General features: G+C 39.0%; 1 non-coding gene across 1 annotated transcript; it reads right to left on the reverse strand.

Moving 5' to 3' along the window:
- Window positions 1-4302: 4302 nt before the first annotated feature.
- On the reverse strand, window positions 4303-4417 carry LOC136724600 (U5 spliceosomal RNA). The gene has a single exon (XR_010807149.1). It is a non-coding gene; the product is annotated as a U5 spliceosomal RNA (small nuclear RNA).
- Window positions 4418-15999: the final 11582 nt, after the last annotated feature.

The raw sequence follows: 15999 nt of genomic DNA on the forward strand, positions 1-15999 counted from the left end.
TGTAACATGTTAGGAAAAACAAACAAATGATTTGAAAATATTCATAATTACAGCATACAATTTGTCAGGCTTCATAACAATGGTATTTATAACATACTCTGTAAAAATCAAGCAAATAGCATTTGTGGTTCACGAGAAAATATGTATATATAATCAAAGCTATCAGACTATAGCAGCCGGTGTATGAAGACACATACGATTATACAGCATTATTTGGCAGCTTCGCAAGACCTAATTTTAAACGTTGTTGGTAAGTTAGATAATTAGTGGGGACCCGCTATTTGCAGTTCTTCCCCTCCATAATTGCTAAAATAAAGTTTTACTGACATTTTATTGACCCTACCACTGCATAGGGCACATCTGTAACATGAACGCTACTGAATGGCACATACATTGAAAACTACGGAGAACTGAGACAAATCCACTTTACACTTCATAAATAATCTTAAAACGTTTCCAACCAAGGCAACACCCACTTGAAATACGTTCATTCTCATTTTTGGTAAACAAAAAGAGAGATTGTTACATATGTTCCCTATGATGCATCTACAGAGAGAGAGAGACAGACAGACACTAACTCTCTCTCTCTCTCAGCTGGGAGTGTGTGGGAGGGGTCTGCAGTGAGCGGGAGTGCTGCTGAGAGCTCTGTCCTTTGGCTGCGTTTTTTTGTTGCTTTACTTTTTTCAGTTTGTTTATTTTGTCTTCTGTTTTCAGTGCTTTTCTTATTGTGGGGGAACAGGGGAGGGGAGGGGGGAGTACCGGTAGTTCTTCCCGGGTCGGGGGGTCGGACCCCCTGAATGCGTCTTTTGAAAAACTGACCCGACGCCATGGAGTCAAGATCGCTCCGGTGCAGTTCTGCCCCCTAGAGCAGTGTGTGTTAGCGGTTGGGGAGGTAGCAGGGTGTGAAAATATCAAGTCTGCTGCCATTGTTATCTTCTTAAAAACCACTGATCTGCTCAATCAGCTAGTGGCTAATGGCACAGTGTTAGACGACACTTTCACCCCGGTGTTGCCGCTCGCTGCTCCTGCCCGGAAGGTAACGCTGTCTAACGTCCCTCCGTTCATCCGCACCGGCTCGGGCAGCTGATGTCCGGCATTAAGAGGGTCCCGCTGGGCTGCAAAGCCCCGCAACTGAAACACGTCGTGTCCTTCCGAAGGCAGCTGTATATGATCCTCAATAACATCAATGAGGATCTTAATGTCTCCGAAGTTGGATCTCTCTTGCTGCCACCACCACGAAGATTGCTCTTTAGTAATGTTGGAAAGTCAAAGACAGCAACCGTCAGGGTTCTTGCATATGACGTATTCGTGCTGCACCTCTCTGCAAGGATCCAGGACAGTTTGTCAATGTAAACTCCAGTGCCTGGGAATATTTCCACCTAAAAGACAATGGTAAATAAAAAACAAGTTTATCCCCAAACTATTCTTATATTATGTTAAGTGGAATACATTATCAGTAAGGCTGTGATTTTGTTACAGAAATGTGTTATTAAAGACCACAGTATGTCTCAATTCTAAGTTTATTAATTTACAGACATAATAAAGTCAGTGAATCTGTGACACCCATAATTCAATTACATTCTTATTATCAACTATAACTATGAATATAACTGATAATGTAGCATCATTAGATTGTTTACAACCAATATTTGTTTTCAATATATATATTTTTACCTTGTCTTTGTAATATTGTAGACCAAGAGTGTTATACCTGTTTTGGTGATTCTTTGTCAGATTCAGAACAATTTGCTGTGGGGCTGTCAGAACCACTTGATGGTGACACACTTTTGTCTTCATTGCTGATAAATGTGGCTTTTGTTACAATTTTTTTCAGATTGTCCAAAAGGTCTGGAATCTCTGGAGAAAAAAACCTTAGTATTAAATGATAATCATTTCTAGTAATATATTTAATACAAAGTGAAAACAAAACCATCAATGCCTGCAATTATACTTGAGAGACTTGCTCTATGTTATTGGCAAACTGACCTTTTTGTGGGTCATTAACATTAGCTACGAAAAAAATAAAAAAGATAAAATACAACAATTACCAGGTCTAATGTAATGCATATAGTCATTAATGTAGGATTATGAAGTTATGTTGAAAAACTTTATTTAATAATCAGTATTATTAAACTATTAGACAGTGCACATTAAGAGTCTGTATTGTGGTTCTAGATTACTTCAGTATGATCAACTATAATACATTACTCTGGAATCTAAATTACTGAAGAATAACATTTATCAAGGTAAGGAATTATTTGCTATAAATAAAAAAACTTACCATCAACCATACGGTTTCGAAGACATTGGTTTTCATTTTTAAGTCTTGTGTTTTCCTTTTCGAGCTGCTTAACTTTTTGCTGTAGCTCAACTTCACTGGACTCTTTAAATGTCTGTAGAATATGACGGGATCTAATTCTTGAAGCTCCATCGGTTTTCTTTCTTATTTTGTGCTGTATTCAGAGAGGAAGAGAGTTTAAAATGAAAATATATATATATATATATATGAATATGATTAAAAAAAAACAATCCTGCAATACATTTATTTAATATTTGCAGTAATTATCTCACCGGTAACTGTGGTTCATCAAGGTCACTATCATCTGAAATTTGAAGTTTTTTGTTTGGTTTAGGTACTCTCTTCATTTTAGGACAGGGCATTTTTGTTAGGTCATTAAGTTTTCTTCTTAGTTCGCCTTCTTTTCCTAAAATAAAAATAAAATAAATAAAACCCTGCATTATGTCCACAGATATTTGGGGATTATATTTATTTGTCATAAAAATACTGTGCTTTGACCATACAAATTAAGATGAACAGCCAACACTGAATCAAAACTGAAGTTAAATTATATCTGGTTTAATTTATTTTGTGATTTGGGGGATTTTATTGTAAAGCACAACACCCAATAAATCGTTCTTACAAATGCCAGTCAAGTATGACGAGTTTTTAGCGCCCTCACCACCACCTACCATGTTATAAGAGTATGTTAGAAGTACAACACATTAATAACTTAAACATTCATTTCAAATATACTGTGATTGTATATATCAAATAGCATGTAAAGACTTTAATGTTTTTTTTTTAAATAAACATTGTTACCAGTCATAATGATCTGCGCTTCATGGACAGGCCATCCACCTTTTGGAGGTTTGTTCGTGTCTCTCCACTCTGCTCTGAAGTTTCGAGTCGTCTCTTCGTCATCATCAGCAATGCTGAAAAAATCAAAATTGCGAAAGCAAGCAGTGGGAATCACGCTGTAAGAGTCTTTGTCGACCCCGCTTTCCCACTTCACCAACGCGTGCATCACCGCCATACTACCTTCACCTTCTCGTCCGTTTTTTCTGCGCCTTTTTCCCCCGACAAGTCACGGCACAAAAAACAGTCCCGCTCTGCATTCTGGTACTTGGCGTTCTTAATAACACCAACAGGGTGTAATCGCATAGACCACTCGAGTATAAAGTACTACATATCCCATCAGTTACAGTTTTTTTTCATCTTCTGAAACTGCAATTTAGCACTTTCAACTGTTTCTTAGTGATTCCTAGAATTACTAACCGGTATTGTAGTCAATGTGTTTATAACCTTTTTTGTTTAACGATTTGTGTGTTATCCTATGGGATCCCATGGTCTTTGATTTGGTCACGGAAGTGATTTGTCTTTGATTTGTTGATCTAGAGTTGAATTTTAATTAGTTTTTCCCTTTTGTATAATTAGTGTAGTGCTACATTTAGTCTTTGTTTTTAAATAAATTTGACAATTTATATCTTTGGAATTGGTGTCTGCGTCCAATTATTACAGAAATTGAGTTCTACAAGACTCCAGGATTCGTGATAAGGTGATACTATGAATTCACTTCTTTAATTGAAATGTATAAGTGTACCTTACGCTACATATATGTATGTATGTATGTATGTATGTCCAATTGCTTTGACAATACAAATGAATTGAATTGAGAGGGAGAGAGAGAGAGAGAGAGAGAGAGAGACAGACAGACAGACTGACAAACAGAAAAACAGACAGACACAGACACACACACACACAGAGCCAGCCAGCCAGCCAGCTCAGCGATGACATCACGAGCCTCTCTCAGCTGACTGCTATGACATCACAGAGCACGTACATTCCGTTGCTTGCCGTCTGTCAACCACTCAGTCACTGCCAGCCAGACTGGCTGGCTGGCTGGATGGGGGGGCTGCTTGCTGCTGCTGCGTACCTTAGCAAGCTTATTTGCTTGACCGGCCTTCCTCCTCCGCCCACATGCCCACCTATGTCCGATCTGCTGTTCACCTGGATCACAGCTCCGCCCCAACAAGGCAGAGCCCCCCAAGAATGGTACAAACTCACCCACGATCCCCTCCACGGAAAGCTTTAGCAAAAGGCAAAAGCGTTATACGTAATGAAGAGGAACCCGAGTCCAAGACGCATCCGACCAGCCATACATATTTGTGTGTATTAAAGATCACATTTTCTTACATTTAGTTTTTCTGTACTTTATTACATCTTATTGTGATTTATAAAAGTATTGTTTCTTTTCCATATGTATGTATGTATGTGTGTGTGTGTGTGTGTGTGTGTGTGTGCCTGTCTCTGTGTGAAAGTGTGTGTGTGTGTGTGTGTGTGTGTGTGTGTGTGTATATGTCTCTCTGTGAAAGTGTGTGTGTGGGTGTGACAGTGTGTGTGAGTGTCTGTCTGTCTGTCTGTCATGTAACTCGCACTTCTGTGAGGGCACCATTTTTGCAGAAGAGATGTACACATTTTGGAGCAACATATGCTGCCATCCAGACATCATCTTTTCCAGTGACGTCCCTGCATTTTCAAACAGATCACATTTTATTACACTTTGTTTATCTGTACCTTATTACATCTTATTGTGATTTATACTTGTAATGTTTCTTTTCCATATATATGTATGTACAGTGGGGGAAAAAAGTAATTGATCCCCTGCTGATTTTGTACGTTTGCCCACTGACAAAGAAATGATCAGTCTATAATTTTAATGGTAGGTGTATTTTAGCAGTGAGAGACAGAATAACAACAAGAAAATCCAGAAAAATGCATTTCAAAAAAGTTATAAATTGATTTGCATGTTAATGAGGGAAATAAGTATTTGACCCATTTTCAATGCCCTGGCTTAGGGTTCTCACCCATGATTTGACAGTACATGGCCCCGTCCATCGTCCCTTTGATGCGGTGCAGTTGTCCTGTCCCCTTAGCAGAAAAACAGCCCCAAAGCATAATGTTTCCACCTCCATGTTTGATGGTGGGAATGGTGTTCTTGGGGTCATTCCTCCTCCTCCAAACACGGCGAGTTGAGTTGATGGCAAAGAGCTTGATTTTGGTCTCATCTGAGACCACTTTCATCCAGTTCTCCTCTGAATCATTCAGATGTTCATTGGCAAACTTCAGACGGGTCTGTACATGTGCTTTCTTGAGCAGGGGGACCTTGCGGGCGCTGCAGGATTTCAGTCCTTCACGGCATAGTGTGTTACCAATTGTTTTCTTGGTGACTATGGTCCCAGCTACCTTGAGATCATTAACAAGATCCTCCCATGTAGTTCTGGGCTGATTCCTCACCGTTCTCATGATCATTGAAACTCCACGAGGTGAGATCTTGCATGGAGCCCCAGACTGAGGGAGACTGACAGTTATTTTGTGTTTCTTCCATTTGCGAATAATCGGACCAACTGTTGTCACCTTCTCACCAAGCTGCTTGGTGATGGTCTTGTAGCCCATTCCAGCCTTGTGTAGGTCTACAATCTTGTCCCTGACATCCTTGGACAGCTCTTTGGCCATGGTGGAGAGTTTGGAATCTGATTGATTGATTGCTTCTGTGGACAAGTGTCTTTTATACAGGTAACGAGCTGAGATTAGGAGCACTCCCTTTAAGAGAGTGCTCCTAATCTCAGCTCGTTACCTGTATGAAAGACACCTGGGAGCCAGAAATCTTGCTGATTGATAGGGGATCAAATACTTATTTCCCTCATTAACATGCAAATCAATTTATAACTTTTTTGAAATGCGTTTTTCTGGATTTTCTTGTTGTTATTCTGTCTCTCACTGCTAAAATACACCTACCATTAAAATTATAGACTGATCATTTCTTTGTCAGTGGGCAAACGTACAAAATCAGCAGGGGATCAAATACTTTTTTCCCTCACTGTATGTATGTATGTATGTATGTATGTAAGTGTGTGTGTGTCTGTCTCTGTGTGAAAGTGTGTGTGTGTGTCTGTCTGTGAAAGTGATTGTGTGTGAAAGTGTGTGTGTCTGTCTGTCTGTCTGTGAAAGTGTGTGTGTGTGTGTGTGTGTGCGTGTGTCTGTCTGTGAAAGTGTGTGTTTGTGTGTGTATGGGTGTGACAGTGTGTATGAGTGTCTGTCATGTAACTCGCACATCTGTGAGGGCACCATTTTTGCAGAAAGAGATGTACACATTTTGGAGCAACATATGCTGCCATCCAGACATCGTCTTTTCCAGGGACGTACCTGCATTTTTCAGCAGGATAACGCCAAACCACATTCTGCCCAGATTTCAAGCGCATGGTTGCATAGGCAGAGAGTGCGGGTGCTAGCATGGCCTGCCTGCAGTCCTGACCTGTCTCCGAATTGAGAATGTGTGGCGCACTATGAAGTGCAAATTAAGACAACGAAGGCCCTGTGCAGTTGCGCAGCTGAGGAAATGCATAATGGATGAATGGGGGAAAATCCCGCTTGCTAAACTTAACCAAGTGGTGTCTTCAGTGCCCAAGTGCTTAATAAGTGTTATTAAAAGAAAAGGTGATGTTACATAGTGGTAAACAGTCGACTGTCCCAACTTTCTTGGTTTCTTTTCACTGCTAATGAGATGCTGTAGAGTGAGTTAGTTATATTGCTTTCAGGAGCTCTAATCGTATTGATGAGTTCATGCAGCATTTGTAATTGAATTTCAAAAAGAAATCTTTGCTGTCTGGCCTGTGTGTATGAGATGTACTCTGTCAATCTTTGGCTAACAACTGAAACATTGGTAGAACAGAAATGGCAACATAAAAAAGAAAAGTACATTTTAAAAGAGCACATTAAATAGGATGAATATACAGTTTTTTACAATCACTTTGTCACTAATTTCAGAACCTTGATGTCATTTTTCAAAACTCTAGACACAAAACTCAAAACGGTCATCACTTGTAACACAGGCTGTCCAATGTTCAAAACATTGCATTGTGCATTCATATCTTTAAAGAAACCTAGCACTTGCAGACTTGTTGGTTCAAATAACTCATTTATCATGAAATACCATAGTAACATAGTAACACAGAAGATACCGATAGTTTCACTGTGTAGTTGTTCGTACAATCATTAAATATTGTAGTACAAAATATGTGATACATGTTTCATTATGGTACTACACATAAATACATCACTGTAAAAGGACTAGTAGAGAGAATACTACAGACACAGTGGAATCATTGAACAAAATCTGAAATGTATTGATGCAATACAATCAAATCACACCATAGGTTTCTTTGAATCCATGCAAAAATAATTAGCTACAAAAACGAACAAAACTACAGTAAAATGTCAACTGCAGTGTTCCTCACCTGGCTTAGTGTAAAAAGCAAAACAAAGGATTGATTACTGTACTTCTAAATTTCCATCAGCCCTGTGTTCAGGTTCAGGTTCTCACAACCATTTTTCACAAGAGGCATCTTGAAACTGAACATACCTGAACATACTCAGTCATCAGCTGCTTCACTCTGTCTGCATTTCTTTCAAAAGGCACACTATACTCTGTGCTACACATTGGTATGCAGTATACAGTCATTTGACAATTGAGAGTAGCCTAATGTTTAGTGCATGCTGAAGACTTGCCGCTTCTCAGTACGGACATTTCTGATGATTGAGGCCACAGTTGATCCTGAGTTGATTCTGAGGTTTGATTGAATCATTGTAGCTGCCTCAGTCATGGTCATGCCATGATTTACAACATGTTCTACAACTATTTCTCGGATTTCACTGGACACTATTTGCTGTTGCTGCCGCTGTCTGGTCCGTGGCCTTGTCCTCTACCACGTTCCCCCAACACCTCTCAAATGAGGCCCATGGCTGCCTCTCTGGTGAGGCCTAAGCCCTCCTCTATGACGAGGCCCACGACCACCTCTCAGAAGGGGTGCATGTCCCCTTCCATTCCTTTGACCACCACGTCTTCCTCCTCCCACTGCTTGACCTCTATTGTGACCTGGATGACCTGCCGGCTCCATGTTATCACTGTGTTGCTCGGGTGGATAGCACTCATTTCACTCGATACTCGTACCACAATGTGAAATCAATCATCAATAACCAGTTGGCAGTATTGGAAAAGCAATTACAAGGGCCTGCATACATACAGTAATGTCAAATCTGATGTGGAAGAACAATCATCTTCAACCAGGTTGGAGCGTTAGTTGCAATGCCTTTAATACACGCAGCGTGGAGAGGAACAGTGACTCAAGAAGATCCCAAAGTCGCTCTGCCTTCATTTTAACAGTCAGAGCTTTTATACACAAAAATCAAAGAGCTGGTTATAATCAGAAAGTCATTACTATGTTATCTTAAAAGTTAGCTAAGCAGAATTTATATCATTATAGGACAGAGTTCATAGATCAACACATGGATTAGGGAGCAGGCACTTCAATCATACTGTTTGACATTGTCTCCAAGATTCTCATCGTAAATAACAAGCAGAAATCAAACTACCTTCTGGCCTGACCTTCTAGCTTGACCTTATCTTTCTTAAGTATACAAGAGAGAAAAACAGGTATTAGAGAAAGAATTTCTAACTTTCCTTCCACACTGAAAACATGGTGTGGAAAAGTGCTACATGATGATGAATGATGATGAAATATTACATCCATAGATAATGTAGTCCAACTGGTTCATGCTCCTCGGTTATTGGTGTCAATGGATCTCATTATCCTGAAACTTTCATGATCGAAACATGGAATACTGTTCGTCAGTTTCCATAAAACTATGAATTAAGAGTAATGCAACAGTCACTTATCATTTTGAGCAGCTGTATCAATTGATAGTTAGATCTTTGTAATGAAATGAATAGACAGTGATCTCAGATGTAATGTGTGAATTGCATTTTGAAATGGTAATACTTTGACGTTAAGTTGTGTCATTTTAGTTCAATGAACAAATGATCTGAGGTTGATGTGTATTGTATCCAAGCAATTGAAAAATGTGCATTTTGATCATCGGGTGTGAGTTTTGTGTCTAGAGTTTTGAAAAATGACATCAAGGTTCTGAAATGAGTGCCAAAGTGATTGTAAAAAAGTGTAATATCAGGGGACAGTGGCTATTACTGATCTGGCCTTCCGTGGCCTCTGTATTAATGTAACAGGTCACATTGTATGTGTACACTGATACTTGATAGTATAATATAGTACAAGTAAAAAACATACATAGGTATCATAGAAGTATTTTGCAGAAATGATTATGGATACTTATCAAAATGGAGAGGAAATGCTAAATCCAGTCTCCCCAGGCTGAGCTTCTATTGCTACACCTGCTAAGTGGCTGCTGGCCCCACTATATGGATAGAGCCACACCAAGTACAAGAGTCTCCCCATTGCTATTTATATCTCCCTATCCAGTCTTCTATACGTGTCAGGTATACAAGTGTGTGTGTGTGTGTGTGTGTGTGTGTGTGTGTCTGTCTGTCTGTCTGTGAAAGTGTGTGTGTGTGTGTGTGTGTGTGAAAGTGTGTGTGAGTGTCTGTCTGTCTGTCTGTCATGTAACTTGCACATCTGTTAGGGCACCATTAATGCAGAGATGTACACATATTGTTTATTTTCCATATATATGTATGTATGTATGTATGCATGTCCAATTGCTTTGACAATACAAATGCACTGAATTGAGACAGAGAGAGAGAGAGAGAGAGAGAGAGAGGTGCTAAGGCACATTTGTAACATAAATTAGGGAACATTTGAAACTTGCTTAGGGAACATTCATAAGAACATAAGAACATAAGAACATAAGAAAGTTTACAAACGAGAGGAGGCCATTCGACCCATCATGCTCGTTTGGTGTCCATTAATATCTAAGTGATCCATGGATCCTATCCAGTCTATTTTTAAATGTTCCCAAACTTTCAGCTTCTACCACTTTCCATCTTGAATGCCTTGAAGCCCAATTTCCATTTGTTGTCCCCTGGTGCGTGTGTCCCTGCTGATCTGGAAAAGCTCCTCTGGTTTGAGGAACCTTTCATGATTTTGAAGACTTGGATCAAGTCCCCACGTAATCTCCTCTGTTCCAGGGTGAAAAGGTTCAGTTCCCTCAGTCTCTCCGAGTAGGACTTTCCCTTCAGACCTGGAATAAGTCTGGTTGCTCTCCTCTGAACTGTCTCTAAAGCAGCAATATCCTTCTTGAAGTGTGGTGCCCAGAACTGTACACAGTATTCCAGATGAGGTCTAGCGCATTGTACAGTCTTAACATTACTTCCCTTGTTTTAAATTCTACACTTTTGACGATATACCCTAGCATTCTGTATGCCTTTTGTATTGCTTCCTCACATTGTTTGGATGGAGAAAGTGAATCCACATAGATTCCTAGGTCTTTCTCATGCATTACTTCATCTAGATCTGTACCTCCCATAGTGTAATTATAGTGGACATTTTTGTTTTACTGCATGTATTACCTTGCACTTGTCCACATTGAATTTCATTTGCCAGGTGTCAGCCCACAACTGAATTTATCTAAGTTCCTCTGAATAGCATGTGCTGCCAAGATTGTATCTGCTAAGCCACCTATTTTAGTATCATCTGCAAATTTGACAAGGTTGCTAAGTATCCCAGAGTCCAGATCATTAATATAGATTAGAAAAAGCAAAGGCCCTAGTACTGATCCCTGTGGAACTCCACTAACAACCTCACTCCAGTTAGAAGTGACTCCTCTAATCTGTTTCCTATACATCAACCAGTTCATAATCCATCTACTTACATGACCCTGAATGCCTACAGCTTCCAATTTGAGGATCAGTCTTTGGTGTGGAACCTTATCAAAAGCTTTTTGGAAATCTAAGTATATCATATCATATGCTTTCACGTGATCTACAGCTGCAGTTGCATGTTCAAAAAAATGTATTAAGTTAGTAAGACATGATCTGCCTCGTCTAAACCCATGTTGACTATCTCCAAGAATATGGTTTTCATTGAGATGCTCCTCTATTTTCTGTCTAATCATTTTTTCCAACATTTTACAGGTGATGCAGGTGAGACTGATTGGTCTGTAATTTCCTGGCTCAGTTTTGTCCCCTTTCTTGTGGATTGGTATGAAATTTGCTGTCTTCCAGTCAGTGGGAACATCCCCTGTTCTAAGTGTCATTTGAAATAATCGAGTTAACGGCCTATACATAATTTCCCTCATTTCTTTAAGTACTGTTGGAAATATCCCATCTGGCCCAGGTGATTTGTTTGATTTTAATTCTGCTAGTCCCTTTAGTACCTCCTCCTCATTTATCCTGATCTCTCTTAGGGTTTGACTGGATTGATTGTCAACCTGTGGCATGTCATCTGTTTTTTCTTTTGTACAAACCTCTGTGAAATACTCATTTAGAATATTTGCCACATCTTGTTCGTTTTCCAAGATACCTCCATTTTTGCCCTTTATCTGTTTCACCTCCTCCTTAATTGACCGCTTGCTGTTGTAATTTTGAAAAAAGCTCATTGCATTGGTTGTAGCTCCAAGAGCTATGTTTCTTTCTATTTCCCTCTTTGCTTTCCTGATCCCTCTCTTAAGATCTCTTTGCAGCTCAACATATTCTATGTATTTTGTTTCATCACCATCCCTTTTGTATGTGCTATACAACATTTTCTTCCTCTTTATATTTTTTTGCATGCCTCTGGTTTGTATGTATGTATGTATGTATGTATGTATGTATGTGTGGAAGGAAAGTTAGAAATTCTTTTCTCACAACTGTTTTTCTCTCTTGTATACTTAAGAAAGATAAGGTCAAGCTAGAAGGTCAGGAGGCCATAAGGTAGTTTGATTTCTCTTTGTTATTTACAATGAGAACCTTGGAGACAATGTCAAACAGAATGACCTACGTGCCTGTTCCCTAATACCATGTATAGACCTATGAACTCTGTTCGATAATGATATATGTTCTGCTTAGTTAGCCTTTAAGATAACATAGTAATGACTTTCTAGCATGTATGTATGTATGTATATATATATATATATATATATATATATATATATATATGTATGAATGTATGTATGTCCAATTGCTTTTGACAATACAAATGAATTGAGAGGGAGAGAGAGACAGACAGACAGACTGACAAACAGAAAAACAGACACACACACAAACACACACACACACAGAGCCAGCCAGCCCGCCAGCCAGCCAGCCAGCTCAGCCATGACATCACGAGCCTCTCTCAGCTGACTGCTATGACATCACAGAGCACGTACATTCCGTTGCTTGCCGTCTGTCAACCACTCAGTCACTGCCAGCCAGACTGGCTGGCTGGCTGGATGTGGGGGCTGCTTGCTGCTGCTGCGTACCTTAGCAAGCTTATTTGCTTGACCGGCCTTCCTACTCCTCTGCCCACATGCCCACCTATGCCTCTACTCCAAGATACTTATACAATAGAAAAACTATGGTAATAATAATATAGCCCAAGACAAAAAATATTAATCTTTCTAGACTGTATTAAAGTTCAGCACTTCGGAAAAATAGAATTATTTTGTATTTCAATAAAACACACACCCAACCAATGTAAATGTCACGGACGGTGTTAATTAGCTCCTTAATCACCATTACTTATTATATTTATATTTCACTTCACTTTATGCAATATGGCTTGTGTATTTTGTTTGGTTCTATATTGCCATTATTTTGTGTGTTGATTATCTTTCACTTTATTGTTTAATTTGTTATTCACTTAGTATTATTTTGATTGTTTGCACGCGTGCCTTATTATTTTTGTTTCTTCTTTCTTTCACAACTCACCTGGGTCCACCTGCACTCTTCACACGCGTCCCCACTTAATCACCCTGCCCTGGGAGAGGAGAGGATTATCTGCTGTAGTCCACTTTCCAATGTGGGAGGTCTCTGCGGCTCATATCTCATTCAATTATTTATTCATTTATCCTACATCAAGTTTATTTATTTTCCCACGTTTCATTCAATCACCATCAGAAGCTCTCTGTGCTAAAAGTGGCAGCACATTTGTCTCACACACATCAAACTCACCTTTTCCTGCTTCCCAAGCCTTATCAACTTACTCAGACCCTCGTCAACTTACTCAAACCCTCTTCAACTTTGGTTAACATTGCTCTGCATTCTAACAGCTATTCTTTCTCCTATTCTTAATTTCTTACAAGAAATGTATTCAGGTTTTTTTATCAATATGTTTTATTTATATTTATACAGATGTCACTCCATTATTCGTTTATTGAAGTCATATATGTACCTAACAAAATATTAGCCAATAGGCCATTGATCTCAATAATGATTCCCATAATCCTAGGACACCTTCTCTTTTACTCTCCCTTTCCATTCTTACTTTTCTCCTGTAAAGCATTTTATATTACTTGAGCTTACTTATTCTATAGTTGTAATCTTATACTTCTGCGGTATCTTACCCTTTTCCTACATCACTCATCTTAAAACCATGGTCTACTTTGACTTTCATTTCAGGTATTATATGCTAGGCACCAATAACCAAACATTTTCTGAAAGACTGTAACATGTCACCAGACTGTTTACATTCTCCTGCTTTCACAGGCTGTCAGGGCTGCACCAGGCTCTCTTCTAGCCTTTCGTTTCCTTGAATTTGACTTTTGACAGAGCTTGTCCATAACATGATGTTTAACAAACAAATTCTGGTTCTTCTTGTGGAGACACCATGACTATTTATGTATTACTATTATTATCCATCTGTTTATTCAATGTATATTTTGGATTACTTTTCTTATAATAGTCTTTCTTTCTGATTTCTGATGCTTGAGGCACTCTGTATAGAGCCAAAGATCCTCATGAATATGATAAATCTGTTGTTACATTTTTAAATATAATTCTAAAATGATTGCCAAAACATAGACATTTACCTTATATCACCTTCAAACTATACATATACATAAACACACAAAGCACATACACATTGATATCTAAAGATAATTCAGATATCCGATCTGTGGCATGTTTTATTGACCCTGCAGTGTCTCAAACAGCCCTTATAACTTATTATTTAAGCTTATGATTATTTAGAATAAAATGTCAAATAATCCCACTCGATTATTTCATTATTTCACTATCTCAGTTTTCTTGATCCATTGTGAAAAAGTTCTGTTATTTCCTCCTCATCTGTAGAGGCTACATTAGCCCACTCCCCGGTCTGATATTCTCGTAGTAACTGTATCCAAATGTTGGGCGGACATTTAGCCTTCACGATGATGTGTACATCGTGCGGGTGAAGGAGGTGAATAACCATCTTTTCATCTAGAATATCCCAAAAAGTTGTGTTACCCTGGTTTGGTTTTAATTTTGGGAGGGACGCCCATATCATTTCTTTTTCTCCTGGGGAGAAGGGGACATGGGTTTTAGTCGTATAGACTATTGATTGACCTTCCTCTTTACTCTGTCTAGTTTTGACTTGCATGGGTGCAGCTGGGACCGTTTTCAGAGCGGTCAGATCTGGATACAATGTATTATTATAACCAAAATCAGTGATTGATTTATATTCCGGATTATATGGGGGAGGAGCGCTAGCAAAACCTCCTTTTTCATATTCCCATGCTTTGCGATCTAAATCATCCCAATCGGGCCTGTCGTCCTCGGAGTGATCTGTGTCGCGACGCGCTCCTAACACGGCAGCACATCGCGCACCTACACCTTCACCTTTTCTGACCACTTTTCTTGCCCTTCTAATTTGCCTTGTAGTTCTATTAATTCTATCGTATTTTTCACAACTTCTTCTCTCAATTCACATTACTGTTTATGATGATCTTCCATTTCTGTTATTTTCTTTTCTTGATTCTCACCAACCTGACACAATATCACAATTCCTTTCTCTGTCTTATCTGGTTGTTGTTGCTTCCACCAGTCCCGGTGCTCCTTCGGAGACCAGTCTTTCTCCCAACTTCCTTCCAACATTTTCTTCTCTACATTCTGTTTTTTTATTTCTCAAAAAACCAATAATGCTGGTGTCACTCACTGTGACGATTTATCTGAAATATTACATTATTATATATTATATTATGTATATATATTATAATAAAAACAAACACTCCAGTAAGGTACGGACACCCGTACATGACACTGGCTAAGGTAAGGGAACCCATAAACAACCATAAGCACCCCCGGACCTAGGACAGACTGTAACTTGCTAACTTGCTGTTTTGTTTGCTTCTCATCGTTTGCTGCTAGTTGCATGCCAAATGAGTTCGTTCTGTCCAAAATATAAGCTTTTTTCTTCTAATAAACTCAATAAAAATACAGTGCACTAGCAACTATTTCCCTTTCAAAAGTTGTAGTCCCGTTTCAGTTAAAACAAAATGTGTTCTTCAAACAAAGAAAATACTTGTGTTTCTTTTCCCTCTTTACCTGCTCTTATCACAAAGCTTCTCAACACAATCTCAGGTGCAGGTGCACTCTGCGCTATCCTTTGCCCGAGCTTTGTCCAGGAAAACTCACTGTAGCCATCTTAGTTCAACACGGGCTCTCCTTACCTGCGAGTCACACGGGTCCAGTTCACTTTGCAAGTGAACAGTCTCTTCTCAGAAACAATAAGGAAACTTGGAAAGAAACACAATCCCAGGTCGGTGTTAAAAAAAAGTTCTTTGTTTTCATATTAAAAGAAAACATTTGTATTTTCTCTGCACACTTCACAGCTCCAATTAGCACACTCAACTAATCCCTGCCCCCCTCAGAACCGTCACTAAAGAAAGGTACTCACAGTCATTTTAAATATGACATCCTGTAGTGTTTGTTTTCAAAATATGATCTTATTATCACTTGAACCAAATAAATC

This window comes from Amia ocellicauda, unplaced genomic scaffold, assembly GCF_036373705.1.
Source record: "Amia ocellicauda isolate fAmiCal2 unplaced genomic scaffold, fAmiCal2.hap1 HAP1_SCAFFOLD_186, whole genome shotgun sequence".
NCBI classification, from domain to species: Eukaryota; Metazoa; Chordata; class Actinopteri; order Amiiformes; family Amiidae; genus Amia; species Amia ocellicauda.